The sequence below is a fragment of the Morone saxatilis genome, unplaced genomic scaffold (genome assembly GCF_004916995.1).
Source record: "Morone saxatilis isolate NCDOM2014 unplaced genomic scaffold, NCSU_SB_2.0 Contig12, whole genome shotgun sequence".
Taxonomy (NCBI): domain Eukaryota; kingdom Metazoa; phylum Chordata; class Actinopteri; family Moronidae; genus Morone; species Morone saxatilis.
In genome coordinates this window covers 7,872,763-7,883,086 of record NW_023339674.1, presented here as the reverse complement: position 1 = coordinate 7,883,086, position 10,324 = coordinate 7,872,763, and the positions used below count along the sequence as shown (strand labels likewise).

General features: G+C 40.1%; 1 protein-coding gene across 1 annotated transcript in view; it reads right to left on the bottom strand.

Annotated features, from left to right (window-relative positions):
- Nucleotides 1-7,498, bottom strand: part of fcho1 (FCH and mu domain containing endocytic adaptor 1) — a gene marked incomplete in the record, with an annotated part of 56,051 nt that extends 48,553 nt beyond the window's left edge. The window contains 1 exon segment of the mRNA XM_035653018.1: nt 7,401-7,498.
- Between the last annotated feature and the right edge of the window lie 2,826 nt (nt 7,499-10,324).

The window sequence follows — 10,324 nt, the reverse complement described above, 5'->3', positions numbered from 1 at the left end:
AAAATGCTTTGATTTGTTCATTGTATTTTAAAATCTTTGGGTTTTGGACAACTTCAAGATATTACCCTGATTATCTGTTGCACACATAGTGTCCATACATATACTTTTTAAAACCAATCATTACTATGCAGTCAGGTTTCTATTTCTCAAGTGCAGGTGTGAGGGAGAGTTAGGACAAGGACAAACAGACTGAATTTATAGAGCAGCTGGAGCCTCACAGAGAAAGTCTACTGCACTGCAGATCGACTCGTCTGTCCTTCAGTATTAGTTTTAAACCTGATTTGGCGAAGCGTGGAGGAGAGATCATTTTGTGTCAGGCCTAATTTCCCCTTCACCGCCACCGACAGTCTTCTGCACTCCGCTGCCACATCTACCGGCGTGGGATGACTCACTGCTTCTGTGGCTGGTTATTTAGAGAGAGACCTTACTGTGGATGTTTCTTTCATGAATATAAAACCTATGTGCGTTGATATGAGTGTTCAAGTTCCTCTGTAAGCTTTCAGTTTATCTGTACCAACGTCGTTCAACTGACTTCCTCCTATTAGTCACAACACGTTTTTGCATACTCATTTCGATTATTATTCAACATATTATTATTATTATTATTATTATTATTAACTAAGTTCACCTGTCTGCATCGTCACCATTGACTCCAGGGTGGGGGTCAGTGGTGGGGAAACACTTGACCTTTGGGTACAACATATGGTGAGGAGAATCTAAACTCAAAAGGTCAACTAACAAATGATTCAGAGCTTTCAATGAATCTCGCGGTCTTCATTCAGTGAATGGAGCTGGTTCAGGAGTCATCACGTGACCTAAACGTGAACCTTTGGTCATGTGAGGTGATAACAAGCGCTGATATAGGAGGGGGATGAAAATTATGAAAAAACTATTTCAGGGATTGATTGTTTTAATTATTGACCGATTTGCAGATTATTTTCTCAATTCATTGATTACTGTTTAATGAATTGGTGTTATCTTCAAATTGTTGTGACCATGATCAGTTCAAGATGATTCGGTTTACTTTCACGTAGGACCAAGAACATTCAGCATAGTCATATTTGAGAATGTTTTGCATTTTTAGGATTGAAAAATGACTGGAACGAGTGATTTGCAAAAAGGTTACTGATGAATTGTCTGATGATCAATTACTCGATTATTCAACTAATCTTTTCAGCTCTAAACTATTTCAATAATTCATTTAGTTCTTTATCAAGCATATTCTTTGTTCTATATCATTGTGAAGTGAATATATTTGCATTTTGTTGGACTGCAATCTGAAAATATCCACTGGGAAATTACAAAGAGCGGTTTTCATTATTTTATGACATCTCATAAACAAAAAGATCGATTGATTAATTAAAAAAACAGATAGGTCCGACAATAAAGATGTGTATGAAGCTAAAATATAGATCAGATCAGCTGCCTGCATTGTACCCTGATCTTACTCGATATACAGTAACCTGGTGGTGATTCACTCTGTTGTGAAGACAAAGATGATTGCTACAACCATCAGCAACAAATTCAGCCGAGCCTACGAAGCCAAATGCGTCAACAAAAGCACTAAAACACTAAAACCAGAGCCTGCACTTAACGATGACACGCCGAAATCAACAGTCACATCACCGCCAACTTGATGACAAAATTACACCCTGTTTTTAATGACTAAAGCAGCTCCAGAGACATTGCACAGAGCTACTCTCTTAAAGCGATAAACAGGCTGCTTGGTGAACGTGTGCCGGAGTCTCCAGAGACCAAACCAGAGAAACAGTGAGGCAGCAAACACAATAGACAGGAGGCAGTGAGAGTGAGAGAGCGAGAGAAGCAGAGTGAGAAGCAGAGTGATCAACACAACCCAGGCCGTCAGCTCCCCATTGTCCTGGCCTGAATGTGCTTTTGTCACTGCAGCATACAGCCCCAGTCCAGTCCAGTCTATGACAACGTGCCAGGCGGGCATCACTTCCAAGCCCTGGCATGACCAGCGGTGTGAGAGCAGAGAGAGTGAACAGTGTGACAGAAAACACTCTCACAATACACGTCGACGTCCAGCGACGCACAGCTAGAGACGAACATGTTTGCAGAAGTGCAGCTGTGAAATAAGACAGAGCTGGAAAGAGAGTCTAGTTTATTGTGTACCAGTTGTATTCTACTATATTCTTAGTAACCCATCAACAAGGCTCCCTATCTTATTCATAGAATTGTTTTATCTTCTGTGTACTCCGACTGTAAAAGAAGTTCTGTTCTGCTAAAAAAATTATCTCACCTTTAAATCACTGCCAGCAGCTCTCCATACTGCTATTAAGCAAACCAACAATGCAATTAGGGCAGCAACTAACAATTAGTTTCTTGTTTTGTCTGAGCAACAACAGCCCAAAACAACAAAAAAGACGTAAAGCAAATCCTCACATTTGAGAAGGTACAACAGGCAAATGTTTGGCATTTTAACTTGATAAATGACCTAAATGATTAACTGATTATTAAAATAATCTACTTATCTGATATCGGTTATATGAATAATCAGGATCAGACAGCATTTTAAATACACCAACAAAAGAAGGCATGAATTAATAGTTGTTTTATATAAATATATATGTATATCCAAAAATAGTGAAAAATACACATCAAAATGTTCTCAAATCAAAGAAAAACACCAAATCGTCACATTTGAGAAGCTGCAACCAGCCAGTGTTTTGACACCTTTGCTTCACAAATAAATTTAACTATTATTAAAATTGCTGCAGATTGATTCAATGAGAAATGTTTTCACCTTTAGTTATCTGATATCCGTTCCTATGAATAGGAACAAGATAAGGCAGCATATTAAAACAAGAGATTATTAACATCATTTTGTATTCCAACTGTAAATACAGTTTAAGCCTGTGAACACATTTGAGGTTTCCCGCCTCGTGGGCCGTGGTTGATTCCTTTTTAACTCTGAGTTAATTAAAATAATCTCAAATTGAAATCACCCTCCATGCTGCTGTTAAGCAAATCAACAAAATAATGTTCTTTAGCATTCACCTCCCTTTATCCCTCTTGCCTATTGAGCACAGCACAGCATAAAATGAACCAGTAACCCAGAAATAGATCCAGGACCAGAGCCAGTGGGGGGATGGCGTGCTCCTCCATCCTGCCCCAGGACCCTCCCATCTGCCATGAGGAGCCCCTGGCTGGGCTCATTCACAACCTCAGGCACAGGTCATGGTTTTACATGGGAGGGGGGGGCTTGTACCTGATTCAACAGCAAGACGTCACCTGTTGTCACCTGGACTTTTAGGCATAACTGCACGTGGCATTTATGATGACAGAATGTTGCTGTGTAAACCAAGAGCTCTGAATTGAAAGTACAAAGAGTTTTGTTTGTGTTTTCATTACGTAACAGGTTAGCTTTACTGTTTCCTGCCTCATATTTCCTGCCTCTGGGTCCTGCCCCGCTTGGCAAAGACGAGGGGAGGCCTCGCAGCACTCTAGCCTACATACGAGAGGCTACACATGTATTATTAATATCTGTCATTGGCACCATATAATGTGTTGTAGGACAGCCAATAGAGAAGGAGGGAGGCACGATCACAATAAGTAATAGTAAGGAGATCCTTATGGGTCAAATAGAAAGAAAGAGGAGTCATCAGGGGAGTTGAACAGTCCGGCTGATTAACTATACATGGCTGCAAGCATGTGCACATGAGTTGCTCTTCCATGTTTGAATATTGAAGCAAAATGACCGCTCAGCAGGTTGTCGTCAGATAAAACGTCGGCTCTGCACAGACAGCTGAAGTTCATTCAAATATAAATGCAAAACAGGGAGCTGTTCTTCTTCAACTGCTTCTTTCTGTTCTCCTCACCTTCCCTCGGTCTTTCTGTCAACCTCCAATGCTGATGTGAGGAGAGGTGAAACCTTGAAGAGTTTGTGGTTTAGTAATTGGTTATGTGCCGCACGGCTGTGAGGAGGCAGCCAGTCAACAAAAGTTTGAGGGTGTCACTCATTATTTGGCAGGCGTCCTCACTTTCTCTGACCACCTAAATGACAACCTGTAACTAAATATCTCAAGTGGAGTGAATCCCAAGTGTCCCTTCTTATGATTTCAGGCAGCATTTCTGTTACTGTGATAGCCTCAATATCTTGCAGAATACAAAAAAAAAAACAACAACATTTGACTAAGAACAAAAAAACACCAGTGAATCATAATATGAATCTAAATAAACAGCCAGTCTGAAACTGTAACACCTGCTGTCACTGATCCTAAAATGGGTCCTAACAGGATTCTGGGTTTAAAGTCAAAATGACCTGGACTTTGTTCATCCAAAATAAAAACTCTACATGTTATCACTAAAGCCTTGGCACTACTGTGAACCCAGTAAACATGGCACACAGTACTGGGTCACTGTTGAGATATTAGTAGAACTACGCAATATGTTACCATGCAATATTTATCTGAATCACTCACTCACTCGCTCACTCACTCGCTCACTCACTCACACCTCATAAACTACTCTACTCACTCACCTCACTTCACATCAACTTTTTCACTCACTCCACTCCACTCCAGCGGACCATGATGGCAGGGTTTTCTCTCCTCCAAACTGTCCACCTCCAAGATAATTAATTGTTAAATTACTTTTACATTTAATATTCTGTGATGTTTAGGTTTTTCGGTGAGCCTTGTAAGGACGTTTCTTACAAAGCTACAATTTCATTATTCAGCAGCATCACAAAGCAGCTTTGCATGATGGATAGTTTTTTAATATTTAGACTAGAAGTCTCATAGCCGTGCTAGCCGGTCTTTGTGAGGCTCATAAATCAATATTTAGACAGATGACAAGTCAGGGGATCATAAATAGACTACAAATGTCTACACCAAATTTTATTGTCAGCTATCTCAGGGGTTCCCATACTTTTTCATGTCAAGGACCCCCCACAATAGATGCACATGAGACAACGGACCCCCAGTTTGAGAGGATGTAAAGTCTTAATAGTGAATCGATGATCAAACTGCGATCACTATAAATTAAAATCAATACAAATGTCCAACCTTATTGCTTTCCTTATTGTAAAGATGATAAAAGTTAGAATATTTGATTGTACTTTTTGCTGAGGGACCCCCTGCAAACCACTGAAGGACCCCAGTTTGAAAACCACTGGTCCGTCCAATAGTTTTCACTCTGAATCCCAAATGTCAACCTCATGATGCTGCTAAAGAAAAGATCAGGTGATCACCAAAATCATTAAGCTTCAACCTCTCGATACCATGAATGTGTGTATAAAATTTCAATAGTTGTTGAGATATTTCCATCTGGACCAAAGTGGTCGGCTAAAGACATTATCATTAAAACAAGGTTCTTTATTTAGGCCAATAAACGTGCCCCTTCTAGGTCGAGCTCTAACTTGTGCTCTAAGCATAATCAAACCTTGATAGGTAACAAACAGGCACTCGAAAACAACCTTTGAACCCTGATCGTCAAGAACTACCCAGCACCAAACATGACTTGCCCAAATTGTGCCTCTTCAACTGAGGAAAGGAGAAAAGACTGTTCCTCCCAACACTGTTGCACTTTTTATTTAATGAAAGTGAAACAGCCTCCCTTCACTCTGTGTCCTTTCCCTCCATCCCACTCACCCTGACTCACTTTCTGAGCATTCAGGAGGGAAAAAGGTCCATCTCCTGTTGAAGCCAAGGCACCAGGGAGAGTGTTGTTTACTTCTTTGATATCAAAAGACCTGGCAGCACTTAGCTCTCAACTCCTGCCATTTGCTTTCAGAGGCAGAGAAAAACAATGCCGGCAGATGTAGACAGCTGTGCTGCAGTGTGGAGATGCAAACACTGTGGCTTATGCTATAGCTGTTTAGAAATTAAAACAGTCATTCTGAGGGGAATTCCAGCGTGGTTGCTTTGGTGCAACGCGACAGTGACTCTCACCTCTTAAAAAGTAATGCAATGAGGCAAAGTGCCAACCCGAAAGCCCTGAACTCACCAAAATAACCGTTTCTACTTTCGCTTTTGAAGATATCTTAACCAATGAAATGTTGGTAGAATCAAACAAAGTGGAATTATATACAACTGGCTGACACATGATAGACAATCTGCACACCAGACAAGTTGTGATATTAACAAGCATTACTGATATCTGAAAACTGAAGTTGCTCCACTCCTGTATTTGACCTTTACGAGTTGCCCTGTTGGATTACAGACTGATCCTCTCCATAATAAGGCATGACATTAACGCACCTTTGGGGTGTTGTCAATCCGAAACACTCCAGTACACAGACACTACATTTCAAATCAAGACAGTATCGAATTGAATTATAAATATTACAGAACTTTCAGTTTAAAAGCTCAGTTTAATCTGATCCTTCCTGGGTGTGACGTTTGTTTACAAGAGCTGCGTCATGAGTGTCTCCAAGTCGGGTACCATTCTCCAACGGAGGCAGACAAATACTTCCTCTACCTCTAAGAGTGCACATATCTAGGACAGACCAGTTCATATTTGCTGGCACGGCCATCTCTCGTCTCCATCTCACCTAGAAATCCCATAATGGGTCTCTGAACTGTGGGCAGAAAACCCAGAACTGGTTCTGGGTTGCCGAATAGTCAATCAAAGCAGAGCTAGTGTCAGAAGTAAACCTGACTGTTACATCTGCACGTCTGATATCATCAGTCAGTTTGGGCTTAGATATTGATTATATGGATATATTTGTAACTGCATACATGTATGTTTTTGTCAGCTTTAAAATGTCCAGCACATAGCTTTAAACTCATTTTAAATGTTTAGGTTCTGATGGCCAATGTATCATAGGAGATTTGATTTAATACTCTAATATTACTATCAATATCAGCCTCAAACATCCTGCAATGAAAAACTACTTTAGTAATAATCCAAACAACAAAAAAGCTCAGTCTTAGGATACTAGTGACATTTGTATATATTTCAACTCACAAAAAATACTCTAAGTCAGCATCAGATGACAGAAATATCCACTGAGTTGGAGCCAAATGAATCGATATCAGTAGGACTAATATCCAAACTGCAGTCCAATAAAACCCTGCCCCACCTTGGCAGATGATGCTAACTCTGAATCCCTCCATGGAAACATATTTTGGTTATTGTTAAGAGTGAGCATTACCTATTAAAGTTTAAACCGTGGATTTTGCATTAGATTTTAACCTCACACATTAACTTGTGTCCCCGTAAGTTTCTCCTTCAATTGCTGGCTAGGTTCACCCTCCGTTCATATGTCAAACAAACGTGTCTTACTAAATGCTGCCAGTTTCAAATTCAACACAGCCATGCAGGACCAACTCGATATTTGTAAAAGCCTAGCGTTAGCTCAGGTTTACGACACAATTTATACATTATATTTATGTTACAGAAGGCGGTAAAGGGGAGAATTAATCATTTGTTACCTGTATAGACTTTTCCAACAAGGTTTATTATACATTTTCCATCCCCCCGGGTCTTTCGGCAGCCACGGTCCGACACTTGTGTGCACCCTGAGCGGTCTGATCATAGTAGTAGAAATTCACCAGACACTTTTCAGTGTGCGCGCAAACTCCCGCCCAGCTCGACGCTCATTGGCTACTCCGTCCGTCAATCGAGCGAGAGACGCGTAGTAGGCATAGCAACCGCAAAAAGGCGGGTCTTAGAGCGTATACTCGCAGCCTATTGGGTGCTCGCCTCCAGGGCAACGCCCACAAAATACATAACGTAGAACTATAAGGGACCTGAAGGACGTGGTTTCTGTAGTCTGCCTTTCTCTAATAACATCAAACATTTGGGTAAGTAAAGTTCGGTCATTTAATAACTGTACGTAATTCACTTAACTGTAGAATATAAGACAATCTCACATGTTATTTATCAACTTGTTCCAGCTCATCAATGAAGCCATTTGATGATGATTTAATTGGTTTTAAATGGATTCACTTGCCACAACCTTCTCCATATTCATATACTTCTTAACATCTAACAAATACATATATATGTATATATTTTTTATATTTTTTAACATATTCAAACTCAAGTCTTGAGTTTTGCCCAGTAGCTATACTTTGGAAACTTTGGGATGTCATCTAGGAATTTAAAATAAAGTTCGGGTGAGGTTTAAAGGGGTTAAAAAGGCAGCGTCAGGAGAAATCATTTAGTGAAAAGAAGAGAAAACACACTCAATTAACAGAATTCCTCCTCAATCAATGCTCATATTGATTTATCTATGTCTATGCGGTCAGGCCTCTTGGGACTCTTAATATACCCTGATGTTTACCACCAATACAGAAAGACACGAATACATGTGACCTTTTGCATACAGTCACAACAAGTGTAATTTAAAACCACAACACAATGTCTTTGTTAAAGTGTTTTGTGTCTTTGGGATAGACTTGTCCTTCAGTCACTTGTGGCTCACAACATGGTCCATAAAAACTTATAAAACACAGCTGCAGCACTGATTTCTAGTACAGTACAGCTCATTTTTCTTTTGATTATGTATTTATTTTATTCAATTAACAAACATAATCAAAAGACAGAGTAAATAAGGGTTTGGTTCATGATTTTTGTAGGTCGACAGGGAGCGATACACCTTTTTCTTGTCAAGAAATATCTATATCCTCCTTGCTGGCCATAGAGAAATGTATAATGTTGTGTACGAGCAGTAAAGAAGTATGTACATGTAAACACACATCCCTAGAGGTTTCATCCCTTCTGCCATAGCATTACTCAACAAAACTCCCCGGTAGCCAACCTGTGTTGTGTTTAAATGTCTATCCTTTGGTAATGTTGTGTATATACGTATATGTTTATGTACAGACTGTGGCAACAATAAGGACAATAAAGAATCTGTCTATCTTTATTTGGATATTACCACCTACACAATAAAATTAAAATGCTGTTGAAATAGCTGTTATGTGTAACTCAGACATCTAAAATAAACAAACTAAATAGAGACTGCTTTTGACCCGCAAATCACCAAATTCATGAAACGCAGCATGAATTATAATGAGACAACATGTCCGTCATACTGGCACAGGATATATTTGTGGGGGTGAGTGACAGGAAAATATGTAGCCACCCTGGTGAGATGCATGTTGATTTACAGTGAGTAGGTAAAGCAGTCCTCTTCATCAGGTCTTCAATGAGGCCTGTTACATACATATGGTGGTTAAGTCACGCCGCTGTGGATGATTGGTGGCAGAAATACACTCCTGGTGCTCAGATATTCATGAGCGTGGTGCAAACAAACATGTGTCACCTTGGTATTTAACAGTTGAGTCAGTACTGGGTCTGTCCTAAATGACTCAGGACACAGAACAAGGGTGCATCACTTCACATTAACCCTGCTGCAGATCTGATGCGCTTCACACATGCAGCCCTCACTTATTGATTTTTTGACAGTAGAAAAGCTAAAGATTGATTACGGTGGTCAGGGGGAGACAGTGGCAGCCTTAAGGTTAGAGAAGCAAGCTTGTGACTGGAAGCTTGTCAGTTCTACCCCCTGGACCAGCAGGATCAATCTGGATCAGACTATGGGTGTACTGGGCAGCTTACTGGTGAGAATGTGATCAGGTTGTTTACTAAAAAAGAGAGCGTCACTCCTCAGTGAAAGTCCCAGAATGAATGAAAAATGTTAGTTAATTTTAACACCTGTGTAAGTAAAGTAAAAGAGCATCAACAGTGGCTAAAGAGTACTACATGATAAAGGTAAGATCAAATGAAGGCAAGACTGGACAGTTGTGTTTTATGCAATTTTGTATTCATTTAAATATCCACTTTGTTGTAGGTTCTCACAACCCACAACCAGATAGTGGATTGAGATAAAGTGGTTGTTGCTGAATATCTGTGCAAAAACTCACAACTCTTCTCTTTATACTGAGGTTGCAGCAGCTGTAACTAAGTCTGTAATGTCATGTAAGACTACTTCTGCATATTCAGTTTACCCAACAATGGGCCAGTGGTGTTTGCACATTGTCCCCTAACTTCCGCTGTTTGACCTCAGAGAGTAAGGATCATTATAAAATCACCATTAGCTACAGAAAATGTGCAGATTTCGCAATCAATACTGGTCCGCAGGCAGTCCAGACAGCTACCTAATGATGCAATTGCTTATTCCTTACTCCATCCACTCATCGAAACACTTGCTAACTAAGTCCTACGTCTCTCTGCAGGTCTAGAAAAAATAACATCTATGCCACATACACGAGGGGATTTAGCAAGTAGGTATATACCTGCTTATCTCCTACACTAAACAATAGCTACTCACTAGGTTTTGGTGCTATTTGAAATCTATAAATGTGGCCATTTTCTGCCAGAAGTACATGCAGCTGGTGTCTTGGTTGAC